Genomic DNA, 15675 nt, shown 5'->3' on the forward strand with positions numbered 1-15675 from the left:
CCTTAGCAGCTGATCGCTGCCTGACGCCTGAGTTTATCTCTTGGGTATACTTAACGTAACCATACATTCCGCTTTGGGCGGGATATTCCCGCTTTCAGGCTGTCTGTTCCGTTGTCCCCAGCCAGAGCACAAATGTCCTGCTTTTGCATAGAGACCAATCGATATGTGATTAGATGTACCCCTCCCCCCCCCCCCCCCCACACACACACATACCTATATTCATTACAGCGTGGCCGCATGGAGGAGAGAGACCGAGTAATATGCGAGAGCGAGACAGATGCTGCAACTCAGCTCCACCAACAATTACATTACGCAAGTGCGAACTGGACCTGTGACACAATTGTTTAGTTTTAGTTTGTACTGGAATGTTCGGACGCACGTGCACAACCAAATAACTCATTCAGTGCTTTCGTGTTAGTGTGTTTGTAACATCAGAAAAATGCCTCAACGCAGGTGTTCAATAAAGGAGTGGTGCATCAGATGCTACGTGTGAAGAGTGTTGTACTGATTTTAGTGTTGGTCTTGGTGGTGCCAGCGACATTGAGAACGTTTAAAATCGGAGAAACACAGGCTTTCCGATCAAGCTGCTACTTCCAGCTCGTCAATACTTGTTTTTTTCTCAAAAGAATCAATTTGCTGGCTTCGAAAGATTTGGGTGCATGGACGTATCACACGGTTCAAGTAACCGCAGCTTTCGCTCAAATGACTTTGCCTCTGATTTAATTCAAACATGTTTTGCGAAAAATTTCAGATGTGATTTGATTCAATATTTTTTACGTTATGAAGGTGTGAAAGTCAAGATTTTACAGTTTCGAGAGCAACTTGGTGAAACTTTGGATATTGTTGTCGGTTATTTGAAGGAGTAATTACCGTGCAATAATTTAAATAAGAAAATTTTGGCGTTTTGAGGAGATAATTCTAACTGTAATTTTGGAGGAAAGAATAGAAAAGGGAGTGATAATGTTTACGCAAAATTGAACCTATCACTCGGAAGGCAACTCATTTAGATTGGATGTGGAACCTATAAAGTTCACAACGTGATCAAGACAGCTTCAGATTGTCTCCCTGTGGACTTCGAATGTATCATTGTGAAATTTTCTTTACATCTACAGCGTTCGAGTGGAAGCTCTCACAGAGTTCTGTGATTCCAGTGACACAGAGTATCAGAAACAGCAAAAACAGGTGTCTCGCGGTAATGCCGGCGCTGGAAAGAATTTTAAAAATATTTCAGCCCTTCAAAAGGCTAACTTCTGAGCATCAATAAATTTTCAAGTATTTTTAAAACATTTTTGGAAAATGTCACCCCTGAGTTATGGTTATACTTTTTGCTAGCACAGGCAGCGACTTTCCATCAAACGGTGTTAAATACCGAAGTACGGAGCGGGTCTGCGGTCGAATCTACAACGGAAATTAAACGTCTCCGAGATAACTTGGCACGCAAAGAGAGTTCGCTTTTTCTTGCTCACACCGTCCGTAATCTAATAACAAAATTAAAAGAAACTGGCGTTGTTGTTCAGAGTTTAGGGACTGAGGCGGCTGAATTTTACAAGACTAGCAAAAGATACTTGGATCAATGGCGTCAGTTCAATGCAGACTTAGAAGTATTTGAATGGGCAACTTTGACAAAAGTACCTAAGTGGGAAGAAATGAAGAATATGACGTATTTGCTGATCACACAAGGTTCCCTTAGCAGTGACTAAGATACAGACGTTTTCAATGAGTTTTCGCTAATTTCGTACTACGTCACGGATGAAACAATAACAAGCTGGAACAGTAAAAACGTTGCTACTGAAGGCCGTTGGCTGGAGATGTTCCGTGACAACGGTCTGAACTGTTCGAAAGTTTGTATAATTATTGAATACTTTTTACGTTTGCCTGGAAGTAACGCATCTGTCGGACGAGTTTTTCTTTCTCTAATGAATAAAATATGGACAAGTGACAAAACACAATTAACTGTCGCAGATTTGAAAGCCATTTTGATTATCAATATTAACTTCAACAAATTATGCGATAAGCTTCAAAACTAGACCCGACATTTTGAAAGTGCTTTCCTCCGCCGAAAAACATAAAACAGATGCGTCAACTGCAACCTAATGTTGATTAATTCAAATAATATATAATTAATACATTGTTACCAAGTCCTTATTTTTGAATAAACTATAAATTCTGCAAGCGTCACACTTTGACAAAAAATAAATAAATACACTCTTACATACACACACACACACACACACACACACACACACACACACACACATGCAGAGTCCCTCTGCCCACGCCCATGCCCATCGCATCCCGTTGGCTGCCCAGCTGCCACGTTCACTGGTTCCGGCGCTGTGGCAAATTATAGTTACGTTGCGATTTAATATACGTGTACTGTTTTTAATGTTCGGTGCCGACTTGCTCTAACGAGTTAAAAAAAAGTCCCAGGGAGGTTCCGAAACGCCTTTCTAGCGCGTTGCGGCCGAAATTAATCCCTACTCACAGTAATATGATTCAACCAGCAACCCCACACCATCGAATCTTTAAAGAATCGATCTCCCGTGTGTAAAACGTTATATCTTCCTAACTATATGTCGTAGAATGATATCATTTTGTAGGTACATTCAGTGGTATATGTGGATACTGACTGCAGAATATGTTGCAAATAGAGTAAGTAGCAAAGAATTAATAAAGTAAAACGTCATACCTAAAGCTGTAGTCTTACAGCTAAAATACATAAAACGATTAAGTTTGTAAGGGGTTCATTATTATGCAAGGGGTTCATTATGTAAGAGATTTACTGTTCACTACCCTACTGGAGCAAATGTAATTTCGACGCCCGGTGTGGCCGAGCGGTTCTAGGTCCGGAACCGCGCGACCGCTACGGTCGCAGGGTCGAATCCTGCCTCGGGCATGGATGTGTGAGATGTCCTTAGGTCAGTTAGGTTTCAGTAGTTATAAGTTCTAGGGGACTGATGACCACAGATGTTAAGTCCCATAGTGCTCAGAGCCATTTCAACCAAATGTAATTTCGATGTATTACTCAAGCACTGCCTGCGATATAAAACATCTCTGCTGCAATAGAATCGCAGGTCAGAGCAGTGTCGGCAACAGTAATAATGCTCGCTCCTACAGAGCAGTCGCAGTAGTTCGTTCTTATGGAGCAGTCGCAATAGCCCGCTGTTACGAAGTCGTAGTAGCTCACCGCTACAGTACAGTTGCTAGCCATGTAAGAGCAGTTCATTGCCATGTAGTGTAAGGTAGACTTTATTATTCTTCATCGCCATGCGCGTACTTAAATTTGTTGTCTGAGATGTTAATATGAATTTGTTTCAATCTTTTTGTGATTTATCAGCACTGATTAAGTCAGACTTGTAATGTTCAATTTTTTATGTAATGGTTTGCAGAAATGTTTTCAATAATAAGGTTTTTCAGAACATAATTTTTTACCAGTCATCTAATTGAATTGAAATATTTTACAAATTTTCCCAGATCATAGTCATGCGTTTTTTAATAATCAGAGGACCAGTTATTCAGCTGTGTCAACAAGCAAAGTCAATTGTTTTTTTTTCTAATAACGCAAATCTCAGACAAACGTTGTTCAGTAGTAGTAGATAGGGCAGCATTGCACTAAGCTCTGTCATTTATTAGCAGATGTATAGACAGTGTTATCCGGCGACTTCATTATGAGGTAAGAATTTTTCAGTTTATTCAGGTTGATTTCACAGGGTCATGGAGTAGCGCTGCTTACTTCCAAAATCTATCAGTTTCAATTCTCAGTCAATTTTGTACCGGAAAATTTTATATACGGGTAGGTTGCAAGTTTTATTATTATTGTGTGTGTGTGTGTGTGTGTGTGTAGGGGGAGGGGGATATTACTTGTAACGTTTGTTGGAAGTTCCTACCTACACCCATTCTCAAACTCTGGGTGACTAGCGTCTGGGGAATTTGCGCGAAGTGGCCGAGCGGTTAAAGGCGCTACAGTCTGGAACCGCGCGACCGCTACGGTCGCAGGTTCGAATCCTGCCTCGGGCATGGATGTGTGTAATGTCCTTAGGTTAGTTAGGTTTAAGTAGTTCTAAGTTCTAGGTGACATGACCACAGCAGTCGAGTCCCATAGTGCTCAGAGCCATTTGAACCATTTTTGAATTTGCGCGAAGTTACATATGAACACATTTTTTAATTGTAATACTCGACTTCATGTGTTAAAGCTTTAATGCAGTATTATAGCTCTTAATTAATGGATTATGATATCACTTAAAATGTCTTTATTCGTTCAGTAATTGCATTAAATATTGAAAATCATATTTTAGTTGTCCCTGCAAGCCGTTGAATAGGCAGCCTGCAACTGAGATTGTACCCCCTTTAGTAATATACACTGAAAAGCCAAAGCAACTGCTACATCTACCGAATACCGTGTAAGGCGCCTGCGAGCCCGGAGAAGCACCGCAACACGACTTGGCATCGACTCTACTAATGTCTGTACTAGTGCTGGAGGGAATTGACAGCATACAGGGCTGTCCATAAGTCCGTAAAGTACGAGAGAGTGAAGATCTCTTCTGAACAGCACTTTGCAAGGCATCCCAGCTATGCTGAATAATGCTCATGTCTGGGGAAGTTTGGTGGTCAGCGGAAGTGACTAAACCCAGGGAGTGTTCCTGGAGCCACTCTGTAGCAATTCTGGATGTGTGGGTTGTCACATTGTCCTGCCGGAACTGGCCAAGTCCGTCGGAATACACAATGTACATGAATGGATGCAGCTGACCACACAGGATGCTTACGTGCGTGTCACCTGTCAGAGTCGTATCTAAACGTATCATGGGTCCCATGTCACTGTAACTGCACACGCCTCCCACCGTTACAGAACCTCCATCGGCTTGAACAGTCTCCTACTGACATGCAGGATTCATGATGTTGTCTCCATACTCATACACTTCTATCCGCTCGATACAATTTGAAACGAGACTCGTCCGACCAGGCAACATGTTTCCAGTCATCAACAGTCCAATGTCGGTGTTGATGGGCCCTGGTAATAAAGCTTTGTGTCGTTCAGTCATTAAGGGTACACGAGTGGGCCCTCGGCTCCGAAAGTCCATATCGATGATGTTTCGTTGAATGGTTCACACGCTGACAATTGTTAAAGGCCCAGCATTGAAATCTGCAGTAATTTGCGGAAGGATTGCACTTCTGTCACATTGAACGATTATCTTCAGTCGTCGTTGGTCCCGTTCTTGCAGGATCTTTTTCCGGCCGCAGCGATGTCTGAGATTTCATTTTTCACCTGATTCCTGATGTACGCGGTACATTCACGAAAGGGTCTATGGGGAAATTGCCATTTCATCGCTACCTCGGAGATGCTGTATTCCACTACTCGTGCGCCGACTGCAACACCATGTCCAAACTCACTTACATCTTGATAACCCGCCATTGTAGCAGCAGTAACCGAACTAACAACCTCGCCAGACACTTGTTATTTTATATAGGCGTCGCCGACCGCAGCGCCGTATTCTGCCTGTTTACATATCTCTGTATTTGAATGCGTATGCCTATACCAGTTTCTTTGGGGCTTCAGTATAGATGCTGCCGTTCACAAGTGTGTAATTGTTGTACAGATGACACACCTCAATTCTTAACGACTATGAAACAGGTAACCAACAAAAGAAACCATATGGCACATTCAAAGTAATGCTTAGTTTGCACAGTTTCCTCCCCATTTTTCTTAATTCTTCTTTACTCCGCGAACGAAAGTAAGTCGCTTTTTTTAAGTTCTGTAGTTAGCTCTGTCAGTGTCTCAGTTCCCCATCTCTCCCTCTCCCACTCCAACCCTTCTTCTCCTTCCGTTCTTCTCTCGATCCGTTCACATTTCTTGACTCCCACTCCCCCGCCCCCCCTTACTCTCTCTCTCTCTCTCTCTCTCTCTCTCTCTCTATCTCTCTCTCCGTCCATGTGTGCGTGCGTATGCGGATCTGGGTGCGAACGTGTTGTGTGTATCGATTTGTTTACATTCGAACGACGTTTCTCGCTCGGGCGGTAGGTAGAAGTGGCTCGGAGTATAAATATCGCGCGCCCATGCTACTATTTCTGCCCGCCATAGCACTCGTGCTGACGTAACGGGTCATCAGCCACTTGTGAACACGTGCGTCCTCCGCCTAACGCCGCTGCCTTTAACGAGCAGATTGTTGCTCACTCTCCAACAATCAACAACTGCGTCAGTGACAAAGTCAGAGACGACAGCGCTGGGAATTCAAACCTTGAATCGGTGGAACAGGGCCTTCCAGTATGCAAGTAGTACCGTCATTGTCTTCAACAACTAGTGGAAGAAGAAACTGAAGAATTTAACACAGACTGTCGTCTTACTTAAGGTGACCATATTCTGGAAGTCGAAGATGGGACCAATTTTATAACTGCTCACTACTTGGAATGAAACAATGATCTGTAATTGTTATACATTATTACAGCTTACAAAGAAATGAATAGTATGCACCAAATGATAATATAACAAATATAGTCTGAAACATAGGCATATTCCTAGCTACTGTATAATTTATAACACACTTAAATCTTAAAAGATAGTAAACTAGTAGACACAGCTTTTAACACTCAGTTCTTCCTTTCCGTCCCCCCCCCCCCCCCCACTCCCCCGTACTTCTTTGACGAGTTAATATGATTTAGCAAATGTCTGCTTCCCTTTAAATGTAGAATCCTATAATTACAAACTGTCTTTATTATGAATGGATACCTGTAAATAAATTTATAATGTATGATAGTTTGTTTCCCTAAATTTTATTGAATTAAAAACAGGGTTATATGACAGTGTTTACGACACTGGATATGAATACGTTACGAACTGAAAATGTGGTACCGTTTGGGCATTGCGGAATACGTTACAGTCTAAACCAAGTGGGTAAAGAACATAGTGCTATGCTATAGCTCCTGTAATACTCGGGCCAACGAAATACACCTGAAAGCATTAGGGTTATCGTTAAGCAAATGCAGCGCGCTGTAATATCAACTTCAGCGCAAGTGTTACTGAAGATCTCGAACTCGAACGCATCATCATGAAGGCCATGTGGATATTTGTTGGATATAATTCTCTTTCTCTAAAATTTTGGCCCTCGTCGGCTCGCTCTAGAACAGTGGAAGCAATATCCTGTCCTCTCACCACATGTCCTAGTACTCTGCCCCTTCTTATAGCCAATGTTCCCATTCATTCCTTCCCTCGTCGATTCTGGGGAGAGCCTCTTAATTTGTTACATCATTAGTCCACTGAATGTTATATACATGAAAAAATCTGTAAGTGGTTGATAATATAAATCTGAATATTCCGAGTTACACTCTCATTCTATTGAGGATTTTAGATCCTAAGTGGCAATGGACTAGTTTGCGGAGCGAAGAAAGGCACTTGTATAACACATAAGCATTGACAATGTTAAAACCGTTTGACTTATTTTTCTTTTGCAATGTTACTGCTACCGAATTCGTACTACAAATATTCTCCGCAAATCAATGATGAATTAAGAAGAAGTAAATAATCATATAAGGACCAAAATAATTAGGTAGGCTCAATATTTGCACACAGTTTCTCCTTAGGGAGATTGCCTCTCTGTAAAGTATAAGCTCTGAATTCCATTATCTAAAATTCAGGGCAGACAAATTGATGAAAGTCGTGCTTAGTAAATGCTACATGTGTTTTCAGCAAAAGAGGAGAATATTTGGGGCACCAAGCTAGAAGGATAGCCGTCTGCCAACAAAAAGATGAAGACTCTTTGCAGCAGTACTGAAATAAAACGATTTTAACAAGGGAATGATGATGAGTTGTTTGCTAGTACTGCACTGCCTGAAAATAAAGTGGATCATCCCAACAGGAGCAGGATACGAAATTAAACTTCGTTCGTGGAGATGGTGTGTGATGTTATTTCAGTAATTACAATACAGAATCAAAATTACGAATAACTTGGCAATTTAAGGTCACTTATGGAAGCACTGGTTCGGTTGGGAAGGTTATATGTGTGGGATGATTGTATTATCTGTTTTTCAATAATGTGGCAGATTGGAAAAACTCTAAGCAAGATCTTCCCATCCGAAACCCTTTCTGTTCTTTCTGGAAGTACCTTTAGTCTATTTGATATTAGTTTTGCACATATCTTGTGTCCAGTGTTCAGTAGACTAATATCTCGATAACTGTCACGTTTTCTGCGATCCCCTTTCTCAAATAATGGGATAACAAAAGCTGTTTGCCAATCCTCTGTTATGTTGCCGTACTTCGAACAAGTATTTACAAAACTCAGTATTTTTGCGAGTAATGATTCCGAAGCATATTTAAATAATTCCATGTTGAGTTTGTCGTCCCCTGGGGATTTCCTGTGCCTAGATTTTTTAACACAATCTTTAGTTATCCCATTGATATAAGATCAACATGCTCATCACTAACTGCAGTTTTCACATTTTCCTTATCACCTGTCCATAGATTTTGTAAATAATGCAACCACTCATTTTCTGAAATGGGGTTAATTTGAACCATAAATCTTTCATTTTTATTTACTTATTTGCTGAAACAAATTTGTTTCCCATGTATATCATGCTCCATTTCACTCAGAAAATGTTCCAAGCTTTGTTGTCTCCCTTTTGACCACTGTTGTGTGTCGTTTATACTCGCTGCAGTCTTCTTGTTCCTTTGATTGTAGGTCTTTCAGTTAGCTTATATTTTATGATGTCTGTTAGTTCCAGGCTCCCGATTGGGAGCCTCCTTTTGTATTTTATATTTCATCCTTTCCCCAAAGCTTCACCAACAACTACATGTATTACTCTTACTATTTCTCTACCTCTCATTAATGTTTTGTTTTTCTTGCACTTTTTTAGAACATCATCTAAACGTTTTCTGCATAGCCATTTAATGCTTGTAGCAAATGCATTCTATAGACTTCTCCCCATGTTTGTTTTTTTTACTTTTTATTGTGCTTTTATTGTTACTCAGTGGAATTATTAGTTTTAATATTACCAGAAAATGGTCAGTGCTATCATTATGGTAACAAGAAAAAATAAACACAAAACTCAAAACAGCATTTTCTACCAAGGAATAAAACTGTACAATAAATTACCAGAAAAAATTAAAGAAATTGCAAAAATACACTTATTTAAAAAGGACGCTAAAAAGTACCTGTTACGCAATACATCTAAGGATTACTTAGATAAAACAGAGTAGAGGTTTGGTGAAAAACGTTTATACAAATAAATAATAATAATGATTCTGAGCTCAACATCCCACTCATTATAGAGGGATGCTGACTCAGTTTTTCAGGATAGTAAATGGGAAGTTCTGGTACGGAAAATGGCCTAGAGATCACCAGCGTGTGTGTGTTTATGTGTTTAGTGAGTGACGTATTATGAAACAATGTGTGTATAGTGTGTTAGTGTGTGCAGTGACTGATAGTGAGATATGAGTGAACAATGTGGCATTACATTATTTAATAAGTTATTTGTAAAAAAAGTATTGTATGCCAGTAGTAAATCTAATGATTGTCTCTGAGTCTGTAAATGTATGTGTATGCGAATTAGCTTATTTTAAATTGGTCTAAACTTGTAAATACTTTGACATGTCCCATATCCTTGTAAAAGAGATCTACGGATTAATAAAGATACTACTACTACTACTACTACTACTAACTCTGTTGTCTTCTACTATTGGGATGGCTTCCTCAATTAAAAAACATTAAGAGTTGTCACATAAGAAATTGGGATTCATTACTTTTCAACACACTCCATAATACTGCGAATTCAAATTAGAATGGCAGACTTTATAATTCTACTTTTAGTCTGTAAATAAATAAATTTCAAGGTGCTTGTGAGACGTCATAACTGTATGCTGACCAAGATTCGAACCCACTGGTTTTGCTGTTATGCCGTCCGAACACGTCTTGGAAATTCTTCATTGTTGAATTCTGCGTTATTGAGGGTGGTGGGTTTGATGCAGCCAGCCACGAATTCTTATCTTGTGGCAACTGCTTCATCTCGGAGTAATACTTCTGTCAAGGTCCTCAAGTATTTGTTGGATAGGCCTGTATTCCAGTCTCTGTCTTCGTTTACAGTTTTTTGCCCTCTATGGCTTCCTCTGTAAGCATGGAAGTTCCCTGATATCAAAACACACGTCCTGTTTTCTTGCCCCTTCTTCTTTCCAGTGCCCACATCTATCTTTCCTCGTCGATTCTGGGCATAGCCTCCTCACTTCTTACCCGTCCAACAAATTTTCAGCATCCTTTCGTACTATCACATCTCTAACGCTTCGATTCATTTCTTTTTTCTGTTTTCCGACAGATCATGATTCACTTCCACACAGTACCGTGCACCAGACATGGATTTTCAGAAATTTGTTCCCCAAATGTAGTACTTACGTTTGATACCTTTAGAGACTCCTTTTAAGCTCACCGTATTCTCCTCAAATAAACTGCACATTTAAGCACTAGATATTGATTATGAAGGGGGTTATTCCTGAAATCCGACATTTTGATTCGCAGCGACTTCCTCCACGCTGACGTGCCATTTAATACTGGTCAAATATTTTTTGTTTGTCTGACCCTAATGGCTAATATCTTTCGGCATCAGACCAGTAACATAATCACAAAACCGATCTAAAAGTTCCTTAGAGAGAGAAAACTAGACAGGGTGGGGTACATAAATTATGGACGCACCTGCAGTGGAGCCGATGTCTCGCCTGAGTACACACCGGCTGGACGTTTGGGAGCGCGCCGAGGGACCGTTCATCAACGGCGCGTGCCGATTCCAGAGGGCCAGGCCACCTCCTACCACTGCTAACCGGTAGTTTATTGCCTCAGAGGTGTCGCCGTACCCGCGACAATGCTTCCTCTGATACGGATGGGGAGCAACTCTCGGGGAACAAAAACAGATGTTCATGTTGCATGCAGCTCCACAATGTGACTCAGCGGGTAGCGAGGAATACCAGTACTGACAAGGGAAACCCCGTTACGCACGTTTCAATTTGCATCAGAGCTCACCATAACTCTTATGCTAATTGAAACACTAGAATACTGGAACCAGGCACTGATACGCTTGCTTACAAGGAAAGAAAGATGGCTGGGCTGAATTACATTTACCGCTTAATGCCTTATCAACGATGAAGTCATTAGATCACTGGATTCGCGTGGACCACGTACGAAGAATGAAATGGCCTCGTACTATTTGAGGAATTATGCCAGTAATCGCCTCAGTGATTTAGGAAAGCCCTGAAAACCTGTATGGTAGCATTGGAATTTCAATCGCTGTCCTCCTGAATACTTATCGAGTGTGATTTCGAGGGATACTTCCATTCAGTTACATATACATCTCTATCCCGCAAGTCACGATTCGGGTCATAGTGGACTATACCTTCAACAACGGCGTCTTTTCCTTTCCATTCAGAAATTGAGCGACGGAAAAACTATATGCTTCCATAGGAGCCCTGATTGACATTCGTGCTCTTTAAGTGAGATGTGTGGATGGCAGTAGGAAAGTTCCACTGTCTATCGAAAATGCCGCTTCTCTAAATTTCCTCAATAATGTTTCGCGAAACAAATCTCTTCTTCTTTTCCGGAATTTCCGTTTTAGTTCACGGAACATTTTCGTAATACTCGCATTATCACCGAACCTACCCAAGACGAATCTAGCAGCACGCCTCTGAAATGCTTTCATGTCTTCATTTAATCCAAGTTTGTGGGTATCCCAAACACTCGAGCACTGCTCTGAAGTCGCGCACAAAGACTACTGCATTCGGTCTCCTTCTCAGATGGGCTACATTGTTCCTAGAATTGTCCCAATAAATCGAAGTTCAACATTCGCCTTCCCTAAAATCGACCTTACTTGCTTGTTCCATTTCAAGTCTCTTCGTAGCGTTACATCTGGATATTTAACCGACGGGACTGTGTCAAGCAGCAAACATATAGTACTGTATACGAACATTACAGGAATATTTTCCTACTCATCTGCATTAATTAACATTTCCCACATTTAGAGCATTCTGCCATTTATCACACCAAATCGAAATTCTATCCATGTCGTCAAGTACCCTCCTACAGTCCCCCAACGACGACGCTTCCCCGCCCACTACAGTGTCATTAGTAAACAGTCGAAGATTGCTCAGTGCCCTATCCGTCCGATCGTTTTTGTATGTGGGTTACATTGTAACTTTTCTGTATAAAAATAAATAACACAGTGAATATTATGAACTATAACTGCACTGGACTGAACCAGCAGTTCAGTCCAGTACATTTATAGCTCGCGCTATTCGTCCACGAGACTCAGAGGGCCATAGATACGGGTTCACAGGTAGATGCCGTGTTTCTTGACTTCCGCAAGGCGTTGGATACAGTTCCCCACAGTCGTTTAATGAACAAAGTAAGAGCATATAGACTATCAGACCAATTGTGTGATTGGATTGAGGAGTTCCTAGATAACAGGACGCAGCATGTCATTCTCAATGGAGAGAAGTCTTCCGAAGTAAGAGTGATTTCAGGTGTGCCGCAGGGGAGTGTCATAGGAAGCAGTTAATACCATAAATTATCTGGGAGTACGCATTAGGAGTGATTTAAAATGGAATGATCATATAATGTTGATCGTCGGTAAAGCAGATTCCAGACTGAGATTCATTGGAAGAATCCTAAGGAAATGCAATCCGAAAACAAAGGAAGTAGGTTACAGTACGCTTGTTCGCCCACTGCTTGAATACTGCTCAGCAATGTGGGATCCGTACCAGATAGGGTTGATAGAAGATATAGAGAAGATCCAACGGAGAGCAGCGCGCTTCGTTACAGGATCATTTAGTAATCGCGAAAGCGTTACGGAGATGATAGATAAACTCCAGTGGAAGACTCTGCAGGAGAGACGCTCAGTAGTTCGGTACGGGCTTTTGTCAAAGTTTCGAGAACATACCTTCACCGAAGAGTCAAGCAGTATATTGCTCCCTCCTACGTATATCTCGCGAAGAGACCATGAGGATAAAATCAGAGAGATTAGAGCCCACACAGCGGCATACCGACAATCCTTCTTTCCACGAACAATACGAGACTGGAATAGAAGGGAGAACCGATAGAGGTACTCAAGGTACCCTCCGCCACACACCGTCAGGTGGCTTGCGGAGTATGGATGTAGATGTAGATATAGTTCATAATCCTATCTTTAACTCCTTGTATGTCTGTGCTGTAATCCTGAGCAATGTAACTGGTTTAATTATGGAAGCGCTATCTGATAAGAATGATTCGCCAAAAATGTATGAAACTGCATAACTTTATTTGAATAAACAATTGGTTGGTTTGTGGAGGTTGAAGGGATCAGAATAAACAATTACCAAAATAAACAGAAAACCTAAAGCGTATGCTAAAGAACCTGTCCTCTAAAACTCTGTACTGTGCAGTGCAACGGGCAGTGCTAGAAAGCGTGTCGTCACAATACGCGACGTGCAATTCCAAAACACAAAACTAACAATAAAAATGCTTCATGAAATCACAAAACGAATTCTGAAAAATAAATAACCAAAAACGTTTCTCAGGGAGTGCCCTGTGATTCTACGTAAGCAACTGACTAAATAAAATTCCAGAGTCTGTTACACACGCGAACGCAATACTAAGCTGTAAGAATGAAACTGTGTGACAAGAAATGTACTGTAAACTCAGATTCACCTAATCTGAACCTCACATTAATTTTGAAATAAAATCTTCACTATGAATGGCTTTATTGTTTCCTAACTGACGTTAAATTGGCTCTAATAAATTCCATGGCTTACCTGTGACAACAGAAACTCGGTACTGCCCGAGAGCAGCGCAACAGCAAGCCAGCTAAAGGAAAGAAAAGCCTTCCGCAGTGCAATGTAAGGACGTGCAACTATTCTAAGCATTAAGCTTTAGTTTTACTTACGTGCAGCTGTGTTCCTCTCAGTGTAATGCGGCGACACTATTATTAGACAATGAAACTTTCGTGAGAAGAACGTGGAGAATATTGCATTTACTAACTAAAGTAAAAGAGACTAGCATTCAATAACTATATTGTGAATAATTAAACTCGTTCTTTGATTTTGCAAACATCTTTACAAAATTACTTCAACGTCCTCTGTATCTCTATCTCTGCAAGATATTTTCAGACCGCCCAGTAGTGTGACCGACACCCGACTCCTTCTCTTACTTCTCACAGAAAGCTGCAGCAACGAGAGTTGGTGACAACCAAAGATAACAGTGCCTGTGTGGTGTAACACATCGACTATAGAAGACACCTGTTTGAAAAATGTCCAATGTACAAATACGAAGTATGACACGTTCCTTGAATAGCAAAAAATAAACTAGAAACCTTACAACATCAGCGGTCTCATAACACTTCTATGCGGCACACCTGATCATAAGTTTGTCTCCAATGAACACTCGCCAGCTAGGACATCCTACTGGATTCTATTATTTAAAAAGTGTTGGAGCCACTCACGTATCCGAAAACCTAAAAAGGCAACCGCGTCGGAGAGGAAAGAAGGTTACTCCGTAAGACCATTGAATATTACAGTGTAAGACCGCCACTGCTATACATGCAGGATGAGAACATATTGATCGTTAATCCAAATAATAATTATTTATTTAATAACGGGCTTAAGCTATTATTTTTGTATGATTGCATGTGAACACCAAACTCTGTGCGGCTGGTCCCGGCGGGGATTCGAGTCCTCCCTCGGGCATGGGTGTGTGTGTTTGTCCTTAGGATAATTTAGGTTAAGTAGTGTGTAAGCTTAGGGACTGATGACCTTAGAAGTTAAGTCCCATAAGATTTCACACACATTTGAACATTTGAACACCAAACTAAGAAAAATTGTAACACAACAGCAGTGCAAAAGTAACCATTAAACTGTGGGTAGCCCACACTACCAAAAGGATTCATAACAAAATTTTCACATTCTCAGAATACAACTTCATGTCCGCCCCTGGTAGCTGAGTGATCAGCGCGACGGAATGTCATACCTAACGGCCCGGGTTCGATTCCCTGCTGTGTCGGAGATTTTCTCCGCTTAGGGACTGGGTGTTGTGTTGTCCTTATCATCATCATTTCACCCCCATCGACACGCAAGTCGCCGAAGTGGCGTCAACTCGAAAAACTTGCATCAGGCCAACGGTCTATCCGACGGGAGGCCCTAACCACACGGCACTTCCAATACAACTTCATCGCCTCAGTCCGGCATATAATTACATTCATGTGCAGAAAAAACAGAACGCCTTGAAGGACTAGAGATACGACGTTCATATATGTTCTGAAGAAGTGATTAACATTTCAATCAACTGTATTCAGCATGTGTCCTGTTGCCTAGCAGACACAGGGTCTGCCATGGGCCGTGATACGTAGTTTGTTCCATGCGCGATGGCTTCGTATAAGGCGCGAACGGCGTGCTGTGGTATAGCCATCCATGCTGTATTCACCAGCTTCAAAAGTTCATCGGTGTTAGTTGGCACTAGGGCACAGCGCTGCACCCTTTGTTTCACCATATCTCACATATTTTCGATCGGTGTTGTCTGCAGTTATTTTTGTTGTGCAATTCGATGTTTCGATTGATCTTATTTGCTGCAAAGTGTTTTAATAGACAGTGCTACACGAAAATTATTTTGCGAAAGTGTGTAGGTTAGCAGCGAGACCACTGCACAATAAAAGCTTCAATCCACAGACAGCATTTTCGAATGATAT

General features: G+C 41.2%; 1 protein-coding gene across 1 annotated transcript in view; it reads right to left on the reverse strand.

Annotated features, from left to right (window-relative positions):
* Nucleotides 1-15675, reverse strand: part of LOC124612875 (soluble guanylate cyclase 89Db-like) — a 468418-nt gene that overhangs the window by 410432 nt on the left and 42311 nt on the right. The gene's annotated exons all lie outside the window — the stretch shown is intronic.

This window comes from Schistocerca americana, chromosome 4, assembly GCF_021461395.2.
Source record: "Schistocerca americana isolate TAMUIC-IGC-003095 chromosome 4, iqSchAmer2.1, whole genome shotgun sequence".
Classification (NCBI taxonomy): Eukaryota; Metazoa; Arthropoda; class Insecta; order Orthoptera; family Acrididae; genus Schistocerca; species Schistocerca americana.